The 24589-nt window shown below is 41.1% G+C and overlaps 1 long non-coding RNA gene across 2 annotated transcripts in view; it reads right to left on the reverse strand.

The window, feature by feature from the left end:
* The window catches only part of LOC110135107 (uncharacterized), a 68823-nt gene that overhangs the window by 20859 nt on the left and 23375 nt on the right, over positions 1–24589 (reverse strand). The window contains exon 4 of one of the 2 annotated variants that reach the window (XR_002313265.2): positions 11734–11894. The exons of the other annotated variant lie outside the window; for it this stretch is intronic. This is a non-coding gene — a long non-coding RNA (uncharacterized lncRNA). Of the gene's footprint in view, positions 1–11733; positions 11895–24589 lie in introns of those variants that run through there. 2 annotated transcript variants of the gene reach the window in all.

The following is a 24589-nucleotide window of genomic DNA, read 5'->3' on the forward strand; positions in this document are numbered from 1 at the left end:
CCAATGGATCTGGGTTGTCCTGCCATTATTGTGCCATCTAAAGCGCCAGCCCTTCAACCACTGTGTGCAAATGATTCCTTCTTTCTTCATTTCTGGTTTTCTTTTTTTTTGAGGGGAAACAAACATTTCAAGCTTTTGTGTGGCCCCAGCAGGTGCCAGTGGCATTCAGGGAGCATGCCGGCCTCAAGCTCTACAAAGGAGGAGTGAGGTGGTGCTAGCCATTTTGCTTAGCTGAGAAGCAGAGAGAATTCACAGCTGTTCACTGCTAGCCCTCTCATCTCAGGAGTCTGTGAAGTGGCACTTTCCATGGACTCAAAGTAGATGTTAGGAAAATTTTTAGAGTCCTCTCACCCTGGAAACTGCTAATTGAAGTGCCACCAAGATGCTTGCACTGGCTCTGAGCTGGTTACACATACATTTTAAAGAACTGGCCTCTCCCCTTTCTGTCTCCTGTACCCCATTGTGAGTGCTCTGGGTGGTCAGCAAATAATAACTGATAATAACGCTCTCCTATTCTTTCAGATCTCTACAGAAATGCAAATCGCTGCCTTCAGAAGAAAGCACACAGGCATATGAATTTTATGTGAGCAGGGAATACCAGTGAGTCATGCTTGATGTTGTTGTATAAACTATTCAGGTGGGAAGGCTAACGCTGCAATATGAGAACACGATGGGGAGTGTCTTCTTTTTCCTGACTGTTCAATTATCAGAGAGCACACAGTACACACACGTCCCAATACACAAAAACAGACAATTATATAAAATGTATGCCAAAATCTCCACAGGGAGGAAAGCTAAAGTCTTCAAAATCAAATGGTTATCACAAAACAGAAGAGAAAAAATCTGGAAGGTGGTAAGCAGAGTTAATACCTGAGAGGGAGCCAAAGCTCATGCAGATGTGTGTTATTTATGCCCTTAATTGTTATTTCCAGTAGGTTCCTGGCTGCCAGTGCACATGAGTTAAGTGCTGTAAAATAACAGATGTCACACATCACAAGAACAATAGGGAGTCAACATAAACAGCAGCATAAATCTGCTTACCTTAGGTACCAGGGGAAAAAAGAGAACATACAGAAAAATGAATGAGCCTGTGGCTGTAATTTATAAAACAAAAGATCCCATACACTAATTATATATCTGCACCAAATACACTAAGAGACAAGTCATCTTGGAATAACACCTATTTGGGTAACAAAGTTTCCCTTCGTTCTTAAAAGGATAAAAGAAAGGGGAGAAAGAAAATGAATGAGAGGGAACAAAGAAAGAGAAACAAGTCAGTCAGTGGCATTTTGTAGAGAAAGACTTGTGGGATGTAAGAAAAAGACCAAGAAGAACTGGGATGTAAATTTTAAAAATCATTAATGATCCGGCAGAGAGATGTTCCAATAAGGCTTACAATCTAGCACCAAATAATGATGCTGAGAACACTACAGATTGAGATAGTTTACAAAGGCTTAAGGGAGCTCAGAGGCTTGAACCAAAAAAAGCAGGAAAAAAATACAGGATACAACTGAGAAACGTGAAAACAAACACACCTAGGGAACAAAATCTTAAGTAAAGATACCTATTTGGAGAAAACCTGTGTAAAGCCTGGATGTGGAGTGAAAGCAGATAGCAAACACTATCAGAGTTGCAAGGTATTACAACAGCTCCAAAAAGTGAGAGTTCCCTCTTGGGGTTTTTAATGCAGAGGTGTCTCATTATGAAGCGTTGACAAAGGAGCTTATGTCCCTCTTTACTAACAGAGCGAGATCTTCACTACACAGCTGACCAAATGAACCTTGTTCACAGTACAGAGTGCATTTGGGGTCATGTGAATACACACACATGGCCAGAACGGTTCTGATTCTATCATTAACAGAAATTTGAATATACCAACCTATAATTTTCAGAACTTAAGGAACTGTGTAAGAAATAGCATTTACTAAATACAAGGCATTGTTGTAAGCACTGTACATATTTAACTAAATCCTCATAACACCCCAAATAGGTGCAATTGTTCTTGTTGGATGGGGAAACCAGGGTGCAGAGCTTAATAAAATATCCCAAAGTCATAAATTTTAATAAATGGTGATTCTGGAATTCAAATCCAGGAAGGTTGTCCCCCAAGTTCATGTCCTTTTAGCAGTACACAGCACTTCTGTCGGTGGGTAGAAAATGAGGCTTACTCCATAATTCCTATCAGTTTGACAGACAAACTTTATCTCTGAATAGGACTGGAAAGACTGACAATCTAGGCCCAGACTACACCATTCATCCTCATGTATGCCTGCGTGTTACCTCACTCCCAAATATACGGTTCCCCTTCCAAAGGTGATCTAAATGGTCTGCCAAGACATAAGTCAAAGACTAAAGTTTGTGCTCCAGCACCTGGATCTTCTTCATCTTGGCCCACTGAGCTGCGATGGTCTTCCAGAGACATAAACATGCTGGAGACTGTGAAGAGCCTGTACAGATTGTGACTTTGGTCATTTAGTTGAGAAATTAAAACTAATTTTAGAGGGTTATTAAAAGTAATTGAAGCAATACAATTTTTGAAACACTCCACACAAGCATACATAAGTATGTATTATTTATGAAACATTGGTTTCTTTGCAGACACTCTTTGTCACCCTGGAATTGTGAAGTACAGATAGTTGACCCCGTGACAGTGTTGTGAAGGAATCAATAAAATTGTGAGTATCAAAGAATACTGGGCTGCCATGGTTCTATTCTGCTTTCCTGCACATCTTGAGTCTCCCACCATGAGTCAGGACTTTTTATTAGACAACAGAAGCACACTGCCTCTGAAAGAGCATCTTCATTCCAACCCTTTTGCAGGGATTTCTTTAGTAGTCCAGTGTTTAAGACTTCACCTCCCGATGCAGGGGTGCAGGTTCACTCCCTGGCCAGGGAGCTAAGTTCCCACATGACTCACAGCCAAAAAAACAAAGCAAAGACAGAAGCAGTATTGTAACAAATTCAATAAAGACTTTAAAAATGGGCCACAGTTAAAAAAAAAAAAAAGCTTAAAAAAATCCACGTGCAGAGCACAGTGAGTGTCTTGTAACTGATCACATTCCCCTCCCTGCGTTGGCACCTGGGAATCTGAGTCAGAGTTGTAACCCAGCCTTGACAAATGTTGCTCTTTATTCTCTCCCCATCTTTCCTATTCTTAACATTTGTCCAATTTCTTGGCTTATCTATTCTTTTACTGTTAGGGGCTGAGTTGTGCCCCCACTAAAATATGTACGCTGACATCATAACCTGCAGTACCTCAGACTGGGACTATGTTTGGAGAGAGATTCTTTAAAGAGGTAATTAAGTTAAAATGAGGTCATTAGGGTGGTCCCCAATCCAATATGATTGGTGTCCTTTTAAGAGGAAATTTTTACATAAACAGGTACAGAAGGAAGAGCATGTGAAGTTCGCAGAGAGAAGAGGCCATCTACAAGCCAAATAAGGAGAAAGTAGTCTGAATTGTGAGAAAGTAAATTTCTGTAGTTTCAACCTTCCAGTCTGTGGTGCTTATGTCTGCCTCTTATGGACTGAATTATGCCCCCCAAAGCCAGGAAGACAGGCCCTTACCAGAAACCAGTTCTGATGGCACCTTGATCTTGAACATCAAGCCTCAAGAACTACGAGAATATTAAATTCTGCTCATAATTAAATTCTGCCTTTGTTTCTCTGAGTGGGGCTTAGGAGTAAAATCAATGGAAATGAATCCTGCTTTTGAGAAGAATGGGGCAGATGGACCAGAAAACTGAGTCCAAGCTCCACCTGGGCACGCTGTGTTTGGGGCTTTTCTACCTTTCCGTAAATGGGCTGAATGTTTGTGCCCCCCCAGATTTGTGTGTTGAAATCTGAACCCTCAGTGTAGTGGCATAAGGAGGTGGCATCTTTGGGAGATAATTGGGTCTCAAGCCCTTATGAATGGGATGAGTGTCCTTCTAAAAGAGGCTCTTGCTCTTTTTTTAGCCGTGTGAGGATGCAAGGAGCAGTTGGCAGTCTGCAGCCTGGGCAAAGTCTCTCATTAGAACCCGCCCATAATGGTCCCCTGATCTAGGGCTTCCAACCTCCAGAACTGTGAGAAATAAATATCTGCTGTTTATAAGTCAAGCCACACAGTCTATGGTACTTTGTTACAGTAGCCCAAACTAAGACACACAGGATCTGCCTGAACTTAGCCTCTTCAACTCATACACGGGAACCTTAGCCATGACCCAGCCCAGGGATGGCCCCAAAAGACTTGTTTTAGTGTGAATCTGTTGCCATCCACATCCACCCTGAACCAGAGTGTCTCAATCACTAGAAAAATCTTCCTTGGGACTGGGAGAATTGGAGACTAGATAGACTTCAGGCTTGGTACTGCTTATTGATTCTTTTGCTTCATCTGAGAAATATCTTTCCCCCTTTCAAGAAACTGAGATTGAATTCTCAATTCAGTAGGTTTATGTGATGAGGTCAAAAGGATTATGCTTAACATTTTATCCTTGCTTCATGTCTCCTGGCTCATGCAGAGATCATCCAGAGTGAGAGGCTGGAAATAAGTTGATAGAATTAAAATGTAGCATGTGGCATATCCAGAGAAAAATAAGCTCTCAGACAGAATTATGTACCTAATTCTGCCTACTACAGGTATCTTCAATCAGTCAAGTGAGATACCTGATACAGGTGCATGCATGCTCAGTCCTGTCTGACTCTTTTGTGATCCCATGGGCTGTAGGCCACCAAGCTCCTCTGTCCATGGAATTTTCCATGCAAGAATACTGGAGTGGGTTGCCATTTCCTACTCCAGGGGATCTTTCTGACCCAGGGACTGAATCCGTGTCTCCTGTGGCTCCTGCATTGGCAGGTGGATTCTTTGCCACTGAGACACCTGGAAAGCCCCACTTGATACAGGTATTCAGGTGTTATTTAGTGATATGTATTTATTATTTAGTATATATAAAGATTTATTACATATATAGTATAGAAAGAGAGAGAGGGAATGAGAGAGAGAAATGAGAATTTATTGGAGGGATTCCTCACAGAATATATTGAATGAGACATGTGATGGCTTCTGCACAATATCAGGTTAGAAATAGAAACCAGGGCAGGCAGGTAGGTCTCCAGGCAATGGAAACCATCTTTTACAGGCTCTGCTCCTGCAATGAACGTGACCCAAACTTTATTTATTTATTTATTTGAACTATCTTTGAATTACTCTTTGCAGTGTTCAAAGTCCAGGGAGAGAGGGCTGCATTTCGTGAGTTGGTGCCAAATCTGACTGGGGTAAGGTACAGTTCAACTAAGACTTCACAGAGAGGTGAAGAAGTAATTCTTCTCAACGGAGTTAGACTAACATAAGAAAGAGGGAATGACTCTTGTTTAGCAGAACAATAATAACACCACCAACAACAATAGTGACAACAAATGTCCATTAGCTTCTAAATCCTTCTTGCATCTTCAGAGCTGGTGATCCATCCAGGGTGAGTCCCTTTCAATGTATTTAGGGCTGTTCTTGGCACCTTGTCTGAGAGACGATGAATACCTCTTGCTTTGAAATCTACATACCTGATCATGTAGAGTTGTTAGCCATATTTAAGCTCTGGCCCAGAGCATAGCTTTAAGGACTTACTACCATCTGCTGATGTTCAGGGCATAGTGTCTTTTTTTCTGGCTGCTCTGAGCAGCATGTGGGATCTTAGTTCCTCGACTAGGGCTGGAACCTGTACCCTCTCTCTGCATTTGAAGTGAAGAGTCATAACCTCTGGACAACCAGACCAGTTCCCCAGGGCACAGTGTCTCATTACTGTCTTCCCTCCTACGCTGGCTGCCTACTTTGCTAGCCTGTGAAGGAAGGAAGCAGGGCTCCATGAAGCTGCCCCTCCGAATCTTTCCTTGTGTCTGTGTACTTGCAGCCGGCTGCTCTGCTGTTGGACAATCAGATTACTCTTCCCCAGGGCTAGGTGATGAGAGTTTTCAACTCCTTTTACTGGGAATGGCATTTAGTTTTGGCTTAGTCACAGCCTGCCCACATCATGAAGGCTAGCGGATGTTACGTAGAGAAGGAAGAAGATTCTGAGAGTTCATAGTAGTCCTAGGAATGATTTTTGTCAAATTAATTAGCTGTCACTTTGAAGGGAGGGGAGGCACATAGTGATAAACTGTGGGCGGCTAGGTACTAGCAAGAAGTGTACAGAAAGGATGCCTTCACAGGTCCCCGAGAAGCCCCGAGAACGCAGGGGTCTGGAATGGTAGGGCTTCCTCTCATCACTGTCACTTTTTCTGTCCATTCTCACCCCTCAGCATTTCACCTCCCTTAATAAGTATCCAGAATCCTCATGTTCTTTTTAAGTTCCTGTTAGAGCAGACAAAAGGTAGCTTAATAAACACCAACACATACCAAGGTGCTAAGAACTGGGTGAACTGCTCTTCCGAGGGGAAACTGCATTTTTAAACGGTAGAGCGACTTGTAACACAATGGAATCAATTCTTTCCGTGGGATTTAATTAACATAATAGTGGGAAAAATATCATTGGAAAATGGGGGTCTTCTTCATATCTTTAGAAATGTATCTTATTGACCATTTCCTGATTCTGAACATGTGCACCTTTAGCTGGGGGCCATGTAGCTATTGTGAAGACAGGAAAATCACACTGATCAAGAAAAGGGGCCCAGGGCTTCCCTGGTGGCCCAGTGGTTAAGAATCTGCCTTGCAACACAAGGGACACAGGTTCCATCCCTGGTCTGGGGAGATCCCACATGCTGCAAGGAAACTAATCTGTGTGCACCACAACTACTGAATTATGCTCTGGAGCCTGTGAGCCTCAACTACTGATGCCCGTGCACCCTAGAGCTTGTGCTCCACAAGAGAAGCCACCACAATAAGAAACCTGCGCACCACAACAAAGACCCAGGCCAGCCAAAAGTAAATTAAAGAAAAAGAAAGATGAAAGAAAAGGGTTCCCAACTCACTTTGGCTACAAAACAAGATCTGTGCTTCAAGGGAAGGACTAGTGGAAGAAAACGTGAAAAAGCTGGTTTGAATGGCATTTAGCTAACACAACACCTTTCTTACCACTCCCTAATCCCTGGAGAGATCACACTTTTTGTAATCATACAATAAACCATACTGTCAATATATTCAGAAAGCCTATGAAGATTAGCCATAAAAACTAGTCAAGGGCAATGATTAAACTTCAACTTACTTGTTGAAGTATAATCCGCCTTCACTTATTCAATTCTTTTAGCAAACATTTATTGAGTGCCTACTATTTGCCAACATCTGCTGGATCATCAAAAAAGCAAGAGTTCCAGAAAAACATCTGTTTCTGCTTTATTGACTATGCCAAAGCCTTTGACTGTGTGGATCACAACAAACTGTGGACAATTCTGAAAGAGATGGGAATACCAGACCACCTGTCCTGCCTCTTGAGAAATCTGTATGCAGGTTAGGAAGCAACAGTTAGCACTGGACATGGAACAACAGACTGGTTCCAAAAAGGAAAAGTAGTATGTCAAGGCTGTATATTGTCACCCTGCTTATTTAACTTATATGCAGAGTACATCATAAGAAATGCTGGGCTGGACGAAGCACAAGCTGGAATCAAGACTGTCAGGAGAAATATCAATAACCTCAGATACGCAGATGACACCACCCTTATGGCAGAAAATGAAGAAGAACTAAAGAGCCTCTTGATGAAAGTGAAAGAGGAGAGTGAAAAAGTTGGCTTAAAGCTCAACATTCAGAAAACTAAGATCATGGTATCCAGTCCCATCATTTCACAGCAAATAGACGGGGAGACAGTGGAAACAGTGTCAGACTTTATTTTGGGGGGGCTCCAAAATCACTGCAGATGGTGACTTCAGCCATGAAATTAAAAGACGCTTACTACTTGGCAAGAAAGTTATGACCAGCCTAGATAGCATATTAAAAAGCATAGACATTATTTTGCCAACAGAGTTCTGTTTAGTCAAGGCTATGGTTTCTCCAGTAGTCATTTATGGATGTGAGAGTTGGACTATAAAGAAAGCTGATTGCCAAAGAATTGATGCTTTCGAACTATGATGTTGGAGAAGACTCTTGAGAGTCCTTTGGATAGCAAGAAGATCCAACCAGTCCATCCTAAAGGAAATCAGTCTTGAATATTCATTGGAAGGACTGGTGTTAAAGCTGAAACTCCAATACTTTGGCCACCTGATGTGAAGAGCTGACTCATTTGAAAAGATCCTGAATCTGGGAAAGTTTGAAAGTGGGAGGAGAAGGAGACGACAGAGGATGAGATGGTTAGATGGCATCACTGACTCAATGGACATGAGTTTGAGTAAACTCTGGGAGCTGGTGATGGACAGGGAGGCCTGGCGTGCTGTGGTCCATGGGGTTGCAAAGAGTCGGACACGACGGAGTGACTGAACTGAACTGAACTGAACTGACTATTTGCCAGGCACTATGCTAGATGTTAATGATTCTATATGATTAAGTTATAGTTCCTCTGCTTAGAGAGCTCAGAGTCTAATGAACGAAAGAGATGGGCACACAATAGTTTTGAAACGATATGTGAAGTGCATTCTTAGCTGTAAAAGTAAATTGCTTCTAAATTCCATATATATGTGTTAGAGACAAGTGCTCGGGCCTGGTGCACTGGGAAGACCCAGAGGGATCGGGTGGAGAGGGAGGTGGGAGGGGGGACCGGGATGGGGAATACATGTAAATCCATGGCTAATTCATTTCAATGTATGACAAAAACTACTGTAATGATGTAAAGTAATTAGCCTCCAACTAATAAAAATAAATGGAAAAAAAAAAAAGAAAAAAAAAAGTAAATTGCTTATATAATTGAAGAGAAAGAACTAATTCAGTCTGGCTTTAGACACACTCTGGCATTTGAGCTGGTCCTTCAAGGACAAGAAGGTTTCTGAGTATCTCATTAGCTCAGCATCCTGAACATAGCAGTTTAATAAATGTCATTGTCTAACAGTGATGGAGGAAACCAGAATTCCTTGAAAGTCGAGTTCATTGTTGGTTCTCTCAGCTTTTGCTTGGACTAAGGTCGAACCAGGTCATCTCATACATGGAATCCCTGTGTGGTTGTAGTGTGGCGTCATTTGATCACATAATCAAGGTTCCTTAAGTTATCATACAGATACCGAAGGAAGATAGGAGTTGAAAACTGGATGTATCATAGATGCAAACACACTTAGGTGTTGACATTGTCATTTCTCTTTCTCTCTCTCTTTTTTTTTTCACGTTTTTATTTTTAAGTTCTCAGTCTTGAAACCACTCTCATGACCCCAGTAATTTAGCCCAAGTCCATTCTGATGGTGGCTGAAATGTGTTGCTGTGGTGGCACTTAAGCTGCCACAGCTCTAGAGCTGCAAATTTTAGATTTTATAATGAAATTTTGATTAAACTGGGCTTCCCCCCACCCCAGCAATAGCTATCTGTTGACTAGTACAGTATTTACAAAATAAATGGTGAGAAGTCCACCACACATTCTCTGTGTAGTTTTAGTGACTTCATTTTTAACAGTAACAATCATATTATTCTGAACTATTGAATTTCTTTTTTTCAGGCACTCTAAAAAACTAACAATTGAATGTTTGAAAAAATTTATTGATTCGCTACTCCTATCAGTTGTTTTTGTCTGGATCTAGATAACGACTTTTATCTAGGTGAAAAGTACAAATTCTACCAACTATCAGGTATTTCAAAAGGATACAGAAACAATGAGAGGAACGAATCTGTCAATTTCTATTAAACTTGATGAAAGGGAAAGTGAAGTTGCTCAGTCATGTCCGACTCTTTGCGACCCCATGGACTGTAGCCTACCGGGCTTCTCCATCCATGGGATTTTCCAGGCAAGGGTACTGGAGTGGGTTGCTATTTCCTTCTCCAGGGGATCTTCCCGACCCAGGAATTGAACCCGGGTTTCCTGCATTGCAGGCTTTACCCTCTGAGCCACCAAGGAAGCCTTGATCCTGGGTATAAATAATCCTTTGCTGTTGACTATCGGGGGATTGTTTTCGACTTCAAAAATAGTAAAATTCTAATTTTCACCACAAGGGGGAGGTAGAACACCAAAATTGTAATGAAATGGAGGCTAATGAAAAAGGTAGTGCATTTGTGTTAAGAAACGTAATCTGTTGCACAAAAAATGAGAACTTAAAAGTTGACTAGAATTTAGTAATCTTTGTGGCATCACATTCACATTAATTTCAGCCCCTTCATATATATGTGTGTGTGTATATATATACATACATATATATATTTTAAGAATATTTTTGCAGTTGAAGTCTCTTTTTCAATAACTTTATGTATTTTTAGGTTTGGTTGTGCTGAGTCTTCACTGCAGTGGGCTCTTCTCTGGTTGCGGCAATTGGGGGCTACTCTCTAGTTGTGTGTGGACTTCTCTTATTGTGGCGGCATCTCTTATTGAGGAGCCCAGTCTCTAAAAGGCACGTGGGCTTCAGTAATTGTGGCTCCTAGGCTTTAGAGCGCAGGCTCAGTAGTTGTGGCCCACTGGGCATAATTGCTCCTCGGCATGTGGGATCTCCTTGGACCAGGGATTGAACCTCTGTCTCCTGCATTGGCAGGCAGATTCTTTACCACTGAGTCACTAGAGAAGCCTTAGCCTCTTTATATTTTGTAAATTTTCTACAAATTTCACCTTTGAGCTAAATATATGGCTTATGAAATGGACAAAGAAAAGAAATAATAATTATCAGTGAAGGGAAATACTTCACTTTTCATCTTGAATGATAGCATATAAATTCTCAAATATTTTGGGGGTGATGATCAATTTTTTTTTTTTAAACGGCTGGCTGGGAAGTGTGTATTTTTGAGGTTGCAACATTAATGGAAAATAGATCAGCCAAAGTGGTTGAATAATATGGTTTAGTGTTTAAACAGAGCCTACACTTCTTTGAAAAGGTAAATGTTCAATCTGTTTTTCTGGTCTTGCTTGTAGTTCAGGCAAGCCTTCTAATTCTTGTCAAATCTGATTACAGATTCTCTTCCTTCTAGAAACATTCCTGATTTCATTCCACCTGAAACAGATGACTTTTCTTTAGTGTGCTTCAGAATCCCCTGGAAAATTTCTGAAAACAGATTGTAGGGTTCTTCCCCTAGAGTTTCTGGTTTGGTAGGTCTGGGCAGGGCCCGGAGAATAGGTACTTCCAAGTGGCAGGTGGTACTGATGTTGCGAGTCTGAGATCACAGTTGAAGAACCATAGTTCAGCATGCATTCATTTGGTTTATGCTTTCAAATATTGTCACAGCAAAGCCTAAAGAATGTTACCCATTTGTTATGCTGAAATTTCGTTTGGCTCAATATTGTTTGAAACCAAGTGGCTGTTAACAGTGGCTCAGGAAGTTTTCTCAGCTCTGCAGTTGGATATATTTATTAGGATTTGATGTGAATACTGTCCCGCATCTTTGGGCGTACTGGTTAATCAAGACATTTTGTGTGTCTACGTTGTGTTTTTCTGAGCACACTTGAAGTCACTTGAAGAGGGCTGGACTTTTTGTCTTGTGATTGCTCTTAGAGGCCCCTAAAGCTAATTACAGTGCTTGTTCTATAGCATATGTCTACCTAAACCTTATAACTGAAGAAAAGTTGAAATATCAGTTCATAGGCTACTTAGAGAGTAATTCTTGCCAGAAACATTAATACTGATATAAAATGAGAATTAGGGAAGGATTTAGTCTGAGTCATTCAGCTTTTCTATCTATAATCATTTAAATTAAAATCCTTAATTGTCCATATTTCTTTATTTTTTGCCTCAGTGAAAGAAAAACATGAGCCAAAAACTGTGCTGAATATCAATAGACTTCTAATTGTTTTGATCATGGTTTAGTGGGTAAATTATAGCCATGTGGTCTTCAGCCTTCCAGAGTAAGATGAAAATAGTCATACTTCTGATTCACTTTGCTGTAAAACAGAAACTAACATAACATTGTAAAGCAATTCTACTCCAGTTTAAAAAAAAAAAGAAATAGCCACACTTACCTAAACAGATCCATTTGTAAACATAAGGTGCTATAAATATATTTAGTAAAGAGAATCAATTCCATATTATAGATTTGACAGGTCAGAGCTATTTTTTTTTTTTTTTTAACAAACCATACTTCTAGAAATAGAGGAATTATAAGTAGAAATGCATGGATCCACTGAGGACAATATAACACAATGGCAACCGCTTAAAGATACTGAAGATTAAAGCTGGCTATTTACCAGCATGGCATAATGGGTGTAAGACTTTATATGGCACATGTTCTAATTGCTTAACAAATCAACACAGGAAATGCGATTAATCTGCTAGGTACACTCTACCACAGATGCTTTGATTCACAGTAAGTAACACATCCTTCAGAGGTTCTAGAAGTATGTGTAATCCCTGCAAAACAAACTGAGATTCCAGTTTCTAAATCATCACTGCCTTCTCTCTAGCCTTGGTGAAAGTGCAGGATACCCCACAGTTGTATGAAGGTGCTGGATTCTCTAATATTCCAACCCTAGCTTCAGGGCACAGAATAAAAAGGATTCTTTTGTGAGGGCCACTGTGAGTGTTTACAAAATGTTTTGAACTCCTCAGATGAAGGCCTGATATTCCACATATTGGTATATTCTTCAAGTAAGATTTTGGATTTTCTTTTTAAGTGAAGAGTTCTGTTTGACCTGCAGAATTTGCTCTTGAATGATCCATACTAACCAAAACGGCTATTTCCAGTTATCCCTCTCTGATGGTGGCTTGTATTATAGGTGGTTAAAGCAGCTGGAGCTTCCCTGGTCAGATGGTAAAGCATCTGCCTACAGTGTGGGAGACCCAGGTTCAATCCCTGGGTCGGGAAGCTCTCCTGAAGAAGGAAATGGCAACCCACTCCAGTATTCTTGCCTGGAAAATTCCATGGGTGGAGGAACCTGGTAGGCTACAGTCCATGGGGTCGCAAAGAGTCGGACATGACCGAGTGACTTCATTCACTAAAGCTGCTGGGTGAGGCTGAGCACAGGCTTCCAAAGCAGCATCACACACCTACCTGCGGTCCTTTTGCAGGGCTCCACAGCTTAACCACTGTCCACCGGCTCCTTTTGCCCCTCCCTTGATGTTTGACTGATTCATTTCAGTGTCATGCTCATTTTTGCTATTTCTTTACTTCAGCCAGTGCTCCTAAGGGGTCCTGGCAAAAGCATGGACCATGAAGTTATATTGCCTGGATTGGTACCTGATTCCACCACTGGCTTTCTGAGTCTCAGCTTCCTCTCTATCTAACATGGGGATGCATTGCATGCATGATAAGTTGCTCAGTCGTGTCTGACTCTTTTCGACTGTTTGGACCATAGCCCACCAGGCTCCTCTTGTCCGTGGGATTCTCCAGGCAAGAGTTCTGGAGTGGGTTGCCATGCCCTCCTCCAGGGGATCTTCCTGACCCAGGGATGGAACTCATGTCTCTTATGTCTCCTGCATTGGCAGGTGGGTTCTTTTCCCCTAGTGCCACCTGGGAAGCTCACTATCAAAGGTCATTGTCAGGATTTGTTGAGATAGGGGACTTTCCTGGTGGGCCAGAGGCTAAGACTCTGCTCTCCCAATGAAGAGGGCCCACGTTCAATCTCTGGTCAGGGAACTAGATCTCACATGCCACAAGTAAGGATTCCACATGCCCAAAGAAGATTAAAGATTCCACATGATGCAACTAAGGCCTGGCGCAGCCAAATAAATAATTTCTTTTAAGTGTTAAAAAATATTTGCTGAGCTAAACACAATTCCTGACAAATATTTGTGCTCACCATATGCCAGTTGTTGTTATGACTAATTAGGGGTTGGTGTTTTAACTCCACCCTATGTTACTTTGGCTGCATGATCTGTGCTGCTTTCTCCTGCTTAATTCTGTGGCACTGATGTCCTGTCTACTTTTCCTAAGCTGAGTGCATCCTCTGCTTGTCTTATAGTCCCCTTGCTTCCTCTCTTGGGGTTAGGAGAGGCTCTGCTTTCACCAATTATCACCAATATCACTATGCTTCCATCTCAGATAACAGCAAGCATTCCTCAGATTTCATCACATAAAGGACCAAATGGGCAGTGAAATTGACCCATTGGTTTTGTCATCTGAATAAACAGATGATCACCTCCTGAAAGATTTGGCTTTAGAAATCACTTTTCATGGGATTTCCCTGGTGATCCAGTGGCGAAGAATCCAACTTCTAGTGTAGGGGATGTGAGTTCAACCCCTGGTTGGGGAACTAAGATCCCATAAGTTGTGAGGCAACTAAACTCGTGGCCTGCGACCACTGAGCCCAGCTCTTCTAGAGAGCCTGTGGGCTGCAATAAGAAAAGCTGGTGCACCACAGTGAAGACCCAGCACAGTCAAATAATAATAATAAAAATTTTAAAAAGAAGTAACCAATATTCCTTATCACTGTGGTTAAAGTGACTCAATGGATTGGCTATTGTCCCACTCACCACTCATTCATTAATTGCTGGTATGACCTCAGAATTCTTATTTTGTGAACAATTATTTCAACCCCAGCAAAGTAGACATAAACTTCTTTTGTCTTCAGCCAAGTTTTAGGTGTAACTGTTATGTGTTTTAATTGTATGCCTTCTTTTAGAGAAACCTCATTCAGCTGACTAGCTTGAAATATTTTCTGTACCCTAAAGCCAACTCATTTTGCTCTTCTGTAGGTCAGAGAGGTCAGGCTTCTGGGGTCTGGAAGAGGCAGGTGCCAAAGCTCAGAGAATTAATTCCCTGCTCATACAAAACTAGTGGATGGAGGATTTCTTCCTTGTGAGGCTTTGTAGGACAAATTTTGGCACTCTAAATTGGCAGGGATAAAAGTAGGGTCAAATAATGAAGAAAATTGTACACTGTGAACAAAAGAGCTTAAAAAAAAGATTTTTACCTATGGAATAAGGTATAGTAATGTGGTTCTATTTTCGGATGACTCAATCTTAGCTTGTCCTTCAACAATAAGTAAATGAGGAACTTCAATCTACATTAACGTGAATACCTGTGCTGTATCACTGTAACCGGTAGTGTGTTCTTTTGTCCCACAAATGAGCTGAACACAGAACCTTACTTCAATATAAAATGCACTGATTTTGTTGGAGCCTATTGCATTCTCACGCTATTAAAAAGTCTTTTCATGTTCAAATTCCACTGTGTTTTCAACGTATGATTTTTTTCTTTCAAAAGGAAAAGGGTCCCCTGTGGAAGTTTATGAAAGCTGACACATTTTCTTGTAAAATATCCTTCTGAGACCATATGGTTTATTGGTAAGCACATATTTTTGGACCTTTTAAAATAAGTATTATGAAATTAATATGAGATGTTTTTAGAAAAGTGAATGCTATTGACTCAGTAGGGCAGAATGCCTGTCTTCTTTGTGGTTGTTACTCTTTATAATTCCCTGTAAAAGGCATTTGCAGATAATTAAAAAAGGTATTTGGAGCAAAAATACTTATCAAAAGAGGTTATATAACACATGCATGGCAGCCACTTGTCAAAATTAAATATACCCATTTCTTTTCCCCCCAAAGCCATTAGATCTATTACCACCTAATTGCTTGGAAAATTCATTTTCTTTTTCTCAAATCACAGCCTTAATTGAGGTCTGAAAGCTCACCAAGTGCCTCTTAAATCAGTAAACCTAACTTTTTTTTTAGTTCTTCTATAATTTATCTTTGTGGCTGAGGGCATATTTTTTTTTTTTTTCCCTTTGAGACAGTTATGGCAGTCAGAACTAGGAGAAAAACCTCTTACTTTGAGAAATAAGAAAACATGTCTCATGCTTCTGATAATGTACGTTGAGGCCGAGAGTTCACAGCAAAGTGAATAGATATTGATACAAGCATATTATTTAATCACACTGAAGCCAAAAGATTTTTAACCAGTTTATGTGAATATTTTGTCCTCAATGTCAAGCTGAGAAACACAAATCTTTTCTTCATTCTGGCTATGGAAATCTGCCTTTCATGTAGCAATCATCAAGAGTACCATATGCAATATTGCAAAGCAATTATACTCCAATTAAAAATTTTTTAAAAAAGAGTACCATATGTACTCTTCCATGTTATATGCTTATTCCTTATATACTTTTTCCTTGTTATATAAACCCTGAAGAATGTACAAAACAAGAAATAATTCTCTATGTATTTTGCAGATTTTTTAAAAATTTATTTTTATTGAAGTATAGTTGAATTACAATATTGTGCTAACTACTGCTATACAACAAAGTGACTCAATTATATATCTATATATACACACAAATTCTTTTTCATATCTTTTACCATTATGGTTTATCACAGGCTGTTGAATATTGCTACACAGTAAGACTTTGTTGTTAATCCATTCTGTATATAACAATTCAGATCTGCAAAATAAACCAAAGCTAAAAATTATTTCTTGGGATTAGCCTGATATAAGAAATAATTTTCAGGTTTGATTTATGACATATCAAGCATCAATGGTGATTAGAATATCTAAATTGGTGTCTGAAACTAGAATTAATTTTAATTATATGAAATAGATGAGAATAAGTGTGATTTTTAAAATGAATATAGAAGTAATCATTCAGTTTAGGGTTGTTAGTTTAAGGAATTATTTTGGGAAGCTACAGACAAATTTGAAAAAAACAATTATTTTTCAAAATATTTTTAAAAACCCTGTGTCTGAATTGCTTGAAAGTTAGTGTATGACCTGGTTTGCTTTATTACTTTATTTTTTAAGAATTTTAAGAGTTTATTTGAGCAAAATGAATCAGTTGGCATTGGGCAGTGTCAAACCTTTTCCTACTGTTCATGGGGTTCTCAAGGCAAGAATGCTGAAGTGGTTTGCCATTCCCTTCTCCAGTGGACCACATTTTGTCAGAACTCTCCACCAAGACCTGTCTGACTTGGATGGCCCTACGTGGTATGGCTCATAGTTTCATTGAGTTAGACAAAGCTGTGATCCATGTGATCAGTTTTGGTTAGTTTTCTGTGATTGTGTTTTCCATCCTGTCTGCCTTCTGATGGATGAAGAGGGTTGTGGAAGCTTCTAGATGGGAGGGACTGGCTGTGGGGTAAACTGGGTCTTGCTCTGTTGGGTGGGGCTATGCTCAGAAAATCTTTAATCCAATTTTCTGCTGATGGGGGCTGTGTTACCACTCCGTAGGGGTAAGAGCAGTAATGGAGACCTCCTTCAAAAGTAGCATGCTGAAACTCCCAGGACTGCTGTATTCAGTGCCCCTGACCCCACAGCATGCCGCTGTCAACCCACGCCTCTGCTAGAGACCCCTGGACCCTCACAGGCAAGTCTGGCTCAGTCTCTTGTGGGTCCTGGTGCACCCAATGTTTTGTTTGTGCCCTCCAAGAGTCTGTTTCCCTAGTCCTGTGGAAGTTCTATAATCAAATCCCACTGACCTTCAAATTCCCTGGGGATTCTTAGTCCCTTTGCTGGATCCCCAGGTTGGGAAATGTGTTTTGGGCCCTAGAAGTTTTGCAACAGTGCAAGAACTTCTTTGGTATAACTTCTTTGACTGTTCTCCAGTTTGTAGGTTGTCTGCTCAGCGGCTCTATGGTGGGGCTAATGGCAACCTCCTCCTAGAGAAATTATGTCACATGCCACACATCCCAGGTTGCTGCAGCCAGAGCCCCATCCCTGAAGCAGGCTACTGCCGACATGTGCCTCCTCAGGAGACACTCAAACACTGACTTAGTCTCTTGTGGACATCACTGTTTCTTTCCCTGGATCCTGGTTGTCCACAAGGATTTGTTTGCACCCTCTGAGAGTCTCTGGCAGGCATGAGGTTTGATTCTAAATGTGATTTCACCCCTCCTACCATCTTGTTGAGGCTTCTCCTTTGCCCTTGGATGCAGGGTATCTTTTTATGGTGGGATCCAATATTCTTCAGCCAATGGTTGTTCAGCAGCTAATTGTGATTTTTCCAGCACAACCTGGAATCAAGATTGCAGATGACACCACCCTTATGGCAGAAAGTGAAGAGGAACTGAGGAACTAAATAGCCTCTTGATGAAAGTGAAAGAGGAGAGTGAAAAAGCTGGCTTAAAACTCAACATTCAAAAAATCGAAGATCATGCCATCCAGTCCCATCACTTCATGGTAAATAGAAGGAGAAACAATGGAAACAGGGAGAGACTTGGGCTCGAAAATCGCTGCAGATGGTGGCTGTAGCCATGAAATTAAAAGACACTTGTTCCTTAGAAGAAAAACTGTTATAAACCCAGATAGTGTAATAGAAAGCAGACATTATTTTGCTAACAAAGGTCCATTTGGTCAAAGCTTGGGTTTTGACCAGTAGTCATATATGGATGAGAGTTGGACCATAAAGAAAGCTGAGCACCAAAAAATTGATGCTTTTGAACTGTAGTGTTGGAAAAGACTCTTGAGAGTCCCTTGGACTGCAAGGAAATCAAACCAGTCAATCCTAAAGGAAAAAATCCATCCTGAACATTCATTGGAAGGATTGATGCTGAAGCTAAAGCTCCAATACTTTGGCCACCTGATGCAAAGAGCTGACTCATTACAAAAGACCCTGATGCTGGGAAAGATTGATGGCAGGAGGAGACGGGGACAACAGAGGATAAGATGGTTGGATGGCATCACTTATTCAATGGACATGAGTTTGAGCAAGCTCCAGGGGTTGAAGAACAGGGAAGCCTGGGGTGCTGCAGTCCATGGGGTGGCAGGGAGTCAGACATGACTGAATGACTGAAAAACAACAAGTGTCAAATAAAAAGTGGTTTGGAGCCCAGGGAGATAGTTTTCTAGGGAAAAGGGAGAAGTTAAAGAAATTATTGACTGGCTACAGCAAAAAGCTTAGTTGACTGTTTGTAATTGGTGTCCTTAGTGTTTTGATTTCATTACCTTGAGGCATTTACAGGCTTAGATTTTGATTTGCTTAAATAGGCCACTAAGGCATTACAGTCAGATCAGTCTAATGGCCTCCCTGTTCAATTAGTTAAACAATTCTCCCCTTTTGGTCATCCTCTGATACATGAGACATTGACCAGAAATGTAATGTCAGTGCCACTCTCAGTCACCATCAGATCTAAGCTGCTCTTGTCTGATTGTGAAACTCAGGTTATGATGGCAGATCTGTGGAAGAGATTGTTTCTGCTGTTCATCTTGATTGTTCTCAAGCATTCTGAGACCATCTAATGAACTACTGGTGACTGTGGACATTCATTTAAGACTTTTGGGAGAACATAGTGTACCAGGGACACTTCAAGGATAGCTATTAGGAGGATAATACCAAGATACTGATGTATGCTCCTTAGACAGAGCCCCCATGAACCAAACCGGTTGTTAGCAAATAAATTAAGGAATGTACCTGAAGGGGCAACAGCCTGTTTTAGTCAAGCGGTTTATTTATTTCCTCTATTTTCTACAATACCAGAGGTGTTGATGCAGGTAGAGCAGAAGGTATTTGCTATGGCACAGACTCATCTTTGTTCAGCCAAAAGCAATTCTATTACCTAAAACCACTTTAGCAAGAAAATATAGGCACTTTTGTTGTGCAGCTATGGGCTTAGCAGTAGATTCAGCAATAGTTGCCAAATTTAAGGAGCTCTGTTTTCTCATGCATTAACAGAGAGAAAAACTAAGTTGTGAAAAGACAAAAGGAAACAAGCTTTTCTATTGAATGAGGATCTTGACCTCTGATTTTGGGAGAGCTGTCTACCTCAGGATGCCATCTACTTCTGGGGAGGAACTTCCCAAGACAATTTTAATTTTAGATCTCCAGCTAGTGTGCAGTTCCAAGAGTCTAGAGAGCCCATTTTAACTGGGGGATGTGGACCCAAAGTTCAAGTTCTTGAAGTTTGGCTGCCTTCTGGGTTATTAGGCATATCTGGTATCGTCCTGCCAGAGAGGTTCAAGGGCAGTCTTTGTTCTTAAGGATTCCAACTCAGAAAGGGTGGGAGAAAATTGAAAATGTTAGTCTGGAGACTTGTAGCCAGATATTTGAGGATGCTGGTAGAATCAGGGTCTAGTTTGGTTTATAGATATATAACAAAACCTCAAAGACAATAAATGGAACTAGAATCTGATATCCACAAAACTATTATAATTTTCTACTGAAATATATTTTTCCCCTCACAATCACCCTCAATTCTGTAACAGAGAAAACATGAGCTTATCTGACTTTTAGTGAATCTAGGTCAAATCAAAGTATCATATTCAGTGTTTATAACTCTAAAGACATTCCTATTGCAATTAAACCAACAAAATTTAGTTTTTATCTTAGATCATGTGAACTTGAAAAACATTTGTGTTAGTTTCTTTATTTCTGAGAGCACACTTAATTAATTTAAATTTTTTTTGTCCTCAAGTAAGTTAAATAGAACTCTTGACAAATTAGTTTTGGCAATATCATTCAGAGACAGAAAAATTTCACACAACTATAAATGTTGTATACAAACTATATGTATACAACTATATATAGTTGTATACAACTATATGCCTTGTATACAAAGGCATACAGACACATTGATTTTATATTTTTTGCTTTAAAATGTTATCCATGAGGTGCAATAATGCAAAACTCTGGTTTATAAAAGAATGACTGGTTGTATTTCTGGCAGAAAGAATAAGTTAAGATTACATGTCAGATGGCTAAAGCTTTTACTAATATTTGTGAAAAAGGCTTGAGACTTTTCATTCACCTTGTTTTCAAATAGTTTAATTTATTTTTTCTCTGATAAAAATTCTTTCATAACTTTGCATTTCAAGAGATGGAGCTGGGTTCCTAAGGAAGACCAGGTAGAACATTTACATCTCAAAGGACAGAGAAAGGCTGTAAATTTCTCCAAAAGGACTTTTGTTTCCAAAATTCAAATGTTTTACAACATCTACAAGCCTTTTGAGATAAATAGGGAAGTTTAGGGGGGTTGGTAAAAAGATAGGTAGACTTTGAATTGTTGCTAGAGCTGCATTTCTGTTCTGGTAAAGACTCAATTGTAAGACAAGTAGAATTATTTTAATTCCTCAAAGAATTGGGTTGTAATCTAAATAATTTCAAGAAGCTGACCCTGCCATCCAACCTTGCATTATCTGCAATTTCCTCTTTCATTTCTGGGAGAAGATTTCCAACAAAAATGGAAATCAAAAGACTCCTACATTCTAGATTAGAGCCATATTTCTTTGGAATGTTTAGTAATCCTTCCACAATGGCTTCGGAATGGTTTTCTTTCCCTCTGGGTACGTAGTTTCATTTTAGCTTAGTTCAGTTCAGTTCAGTTCAGTTGCTCAGTTGTGTCTGACTCTTTGCAACCCCATGGACTGCAGCGTGCCAGGCCTCCCTGGCCATCAACAACTCCCAGAGTTTATTCAAACTCATGTCCATTGAGTCAGTGATGCCATCCACCCATCTCATCCTCTGTCATCCCCTTCTCTTCCTCCAACACCACAGGTCAAAAGCATCAATTCTTTGGCACTCAGCTTTCTTTATAGTCCAACTCTCACATCTATACACGACTACTGGAAAAACCACAGCCTTGGCTAGATGGACCTTTGTTGGCAAAGTAATGTCTCTGCTTTGTAGCTTAGTAGACAAGGTCTAAAAAACAGTTCTTACCAGAGTCTGAATGTCAGCTTTCAATTAGGTCAATTTCTGACCGGAGAACTACTTTAAAAAATAATCCTCTTAAACATATTGTTTCACATTTTACCTGAGGCAAAGAGTAAATATTCTTGACAGGGGTTCCCCAGGTGACTCAGTGGTAAAGAATCCTGTTGTGCCCGATGTCCGAATCCCCGAGCGGGAAGAGAGAAAGCTACCAAGAGACAATGCAAAACGCAAGAAGGAAGTTTATTGCTAGCTCGAGCTAGGGCCCCCGCTGTGTCCAACGCAGTGGCGCACAGGCTGAGAGCCCCGAGCCCGGTTTTCTACCCATATTTATAGAACATCCAATTTCAAACATAAGCAGGGGTCATTTAGCGAAGCGGATTGGTTACATGTTCGCGGGGGTCTTTTCATTGGTCAGACATTCGCGCGCGCGGGATCTTTCCGTAAACAAGTTCTGATTGGCTGTATCTGGGTGGCCTGATAGTCTCTGACTGGTTGTGTCTTGGTGACCTGATAGTCGCCTTAGTTGCCAGGGTGAGGGCCTGGTCTTCCTGCTTCTGCCTTTTGTCATGGCGTTATGTTTGCTCTCCCTACATTCTACAAATCCACCTGCCAATGCAGGAAATGCAGATTCGATCCCTAGGTTGGGAAGATCTCCTGGAGGAGGAAATGGCAACCCACTCTAGTACTCTAGTCTGGAAAATCCCATGGACTGAGGAGCCTGGTGGTCTATGGTCTGTGGATTAACAAAGAGACACAACTGTGCAACTAGGCATAGCACAGCTCAACACAGCACATGGACACAAAAGGGGTCTCCAATGAAATGCAAAACATACTACCCTTTTGAGATCTAGAGCCACACCCAAAGATAACTGAAAGAATGACTTAGACAATTCCCTTGAGAGCTGGGAATAGTTGGTAGGACCCTAGCTGCAAATGGAGTACAACCCACATTTGTATCTGGCCACATTTTGGGGCCCTACAATCTGATGGTAGCCAGGTCAACCTCTCAGGATACACAGTGAGACAGGAAGGAAATAGCTGCCCCTGGGAGAGAAAGGGTCAATAATCAATCTTTTTCCTTGCCAATCTAAATTTGCAAAAAAAGGGACTATGTAAGATTTTAGCTGCTTATTTTGTTGACTTAAAAAACAGTCCCAACCTAAAAGTTGAGTCAGTAAAGTCAAGTAGAAGCATGCAAGTATATTCACAGGCACGGAGGATCCATGTTTAAAACAGTTAAGGTAACTATGATGCAACACCAACAATTTGACTGGCCCTGACACACCCAAAATATAATCTTAATTTTTCAATGAAATCCTGAAGAAAACTCTTGCTAGTTTTGGTATACTGCTAAACACTAAAGTAGTATGTTTTTTCCATGGTTTTAGATTAGCTCAAAGAATTTTTACACTATTAAGTAAGAAAAAAATTAAAGTATTGCCCCTTTTAAAATTTATATAGACTTTTAATTAGCCTTATTTATGGAGCAGGAATTTCTTTCAGTCGCCAGTGTTGCCTAGACAACATCATCAAGCAAGAATGCCAGTTTTAAAGAATTCTATGCCATGCGCATGCGTGCTCAGTCTTTTCTGACTCTTGGTGACCCCACAGACTGTAGCCTGCTAGGCTCCTCTGTCTGTGGAATTTTCCAGGCAAGAATACTGGAGTGAGTTGCCAGTTCCTCCTCCAAAAGTTGAGAGTTATGTTTTATTTGGTGGGAAGTTTTAGAATTTCAAGCCTGGGAAACAGCATCTCAAGTAACTCTGAGAACTACTCTGAGGAGAGCGGGGGAGGAGCCAGATTATATAGAAGTTTCACATAAAGGGCAGGTAATCTGAACATCAAAGTATTATTGTTCTGCCCGTAGCCAAAATGACACCAGCTGAGAAGTTGCCTAAATTCAAGAAGTTGAGGAAGCTGGTCTGGAAGCTGCTGAAAGAGAGCAGTGAGGAAGGAGTATGGCGGATATCATTGAAAGACTCTGGGAGGATGGGATCCAAAAGTGCATGATACAGGAGGGCCAAGGAAAGCTCCCTGACTTTCAGGATGGAACCAAAGTCACGTTCCACTACCAGACTCTTTGCAATGATAAGGAGAACACCATGTTGGATGACAGCCAGCCATGCAGCAAGCCCGTGGAGCTCATCATTGGCAAGAAGTTTAAGCTGCCCCTGTGGGAGACCATCCTGCATACCATGTGGGAGGGGGAGATTGCTCAGTTCTGCTGTGATGTCAAGCATGTGGTCCTATATCGGCTCTTGGCCAAGAGTTTACACAACATTGCAGCCAGCAAGGACCTCCTGGAGGGCATCACCCAGATGCAGGAGCACAATTCCTTGGGCCATGCTGATCTGGATGCCCTGTAGCAGAAGGCCCAGCCTCTCATCTTTGACATTGAGATGCTTAAGGTGGAGTATGAGAAGTGCTGGACTACTCCTCCATCCTCAATAAGTGTGATGACACTGTCAAGGCCTACTTCAACTACAGCAAGGCACATGCAGCAGCGTGGAACACTCAAGCAGCCCAGGCTGACTTTGCCAAGGTGCTGGAACTGGGACCCACCCTGGCAACTACGATGAGCCCTGAGCTATGGATCTAGGAGCAGATCTAGCTGTGAACTATGCCTTTAAGCGCAGATCCTTCAGAAAGACAAGGAGGACAAGGCCTGCTTCCGGGGCATCTTCTACCACTGACTGGGCCCTGCTGGTGTGGTCACCCTGTCTGGCCTGCTGCTGCTGCTGACAGCCCGCTCACTCGCCCCCACTGACTTATGCTTCTCTGTATGTGTGCTATGTCGCTTCAGTCATGCCTGACTCTTTGCCACCCCGTGAACTATAGCCCACCAGGCACCTATGTCCTTGGGATTCTCCAGGCAAGAATGCTGGTGTGGGCTGCTGTTCCCTTCTCCAGGGGATTTTCCCGACCCAAGGATCGAACCTGGGTCTCCTGTCTCCTGCAGTGGTAGGTGGGTTCTTTACCACTAGTGCTACCTTAACTCCACTTACCACTAGCTCTTCTCTGTATACAAAGGCCTTATTTATCTCTTAAAAAAAATTATT

The sequence above is a fragment of the Odocoileus virginianus genome, chromosome 1, assembly GCF_023699985.2.
Source record: "Odocoileus virginianus isolate 20LAN1187 ecotype Illinois chromosome 1, Ovbor_1.2, whole genome shotgun sequence".
Lineage (NCBI taxonomy): Eukaryota > Metazoa > Chordata > Mammalia > Artiodactyla > Cervidae > Odocoileus > Odocoileus virginianus.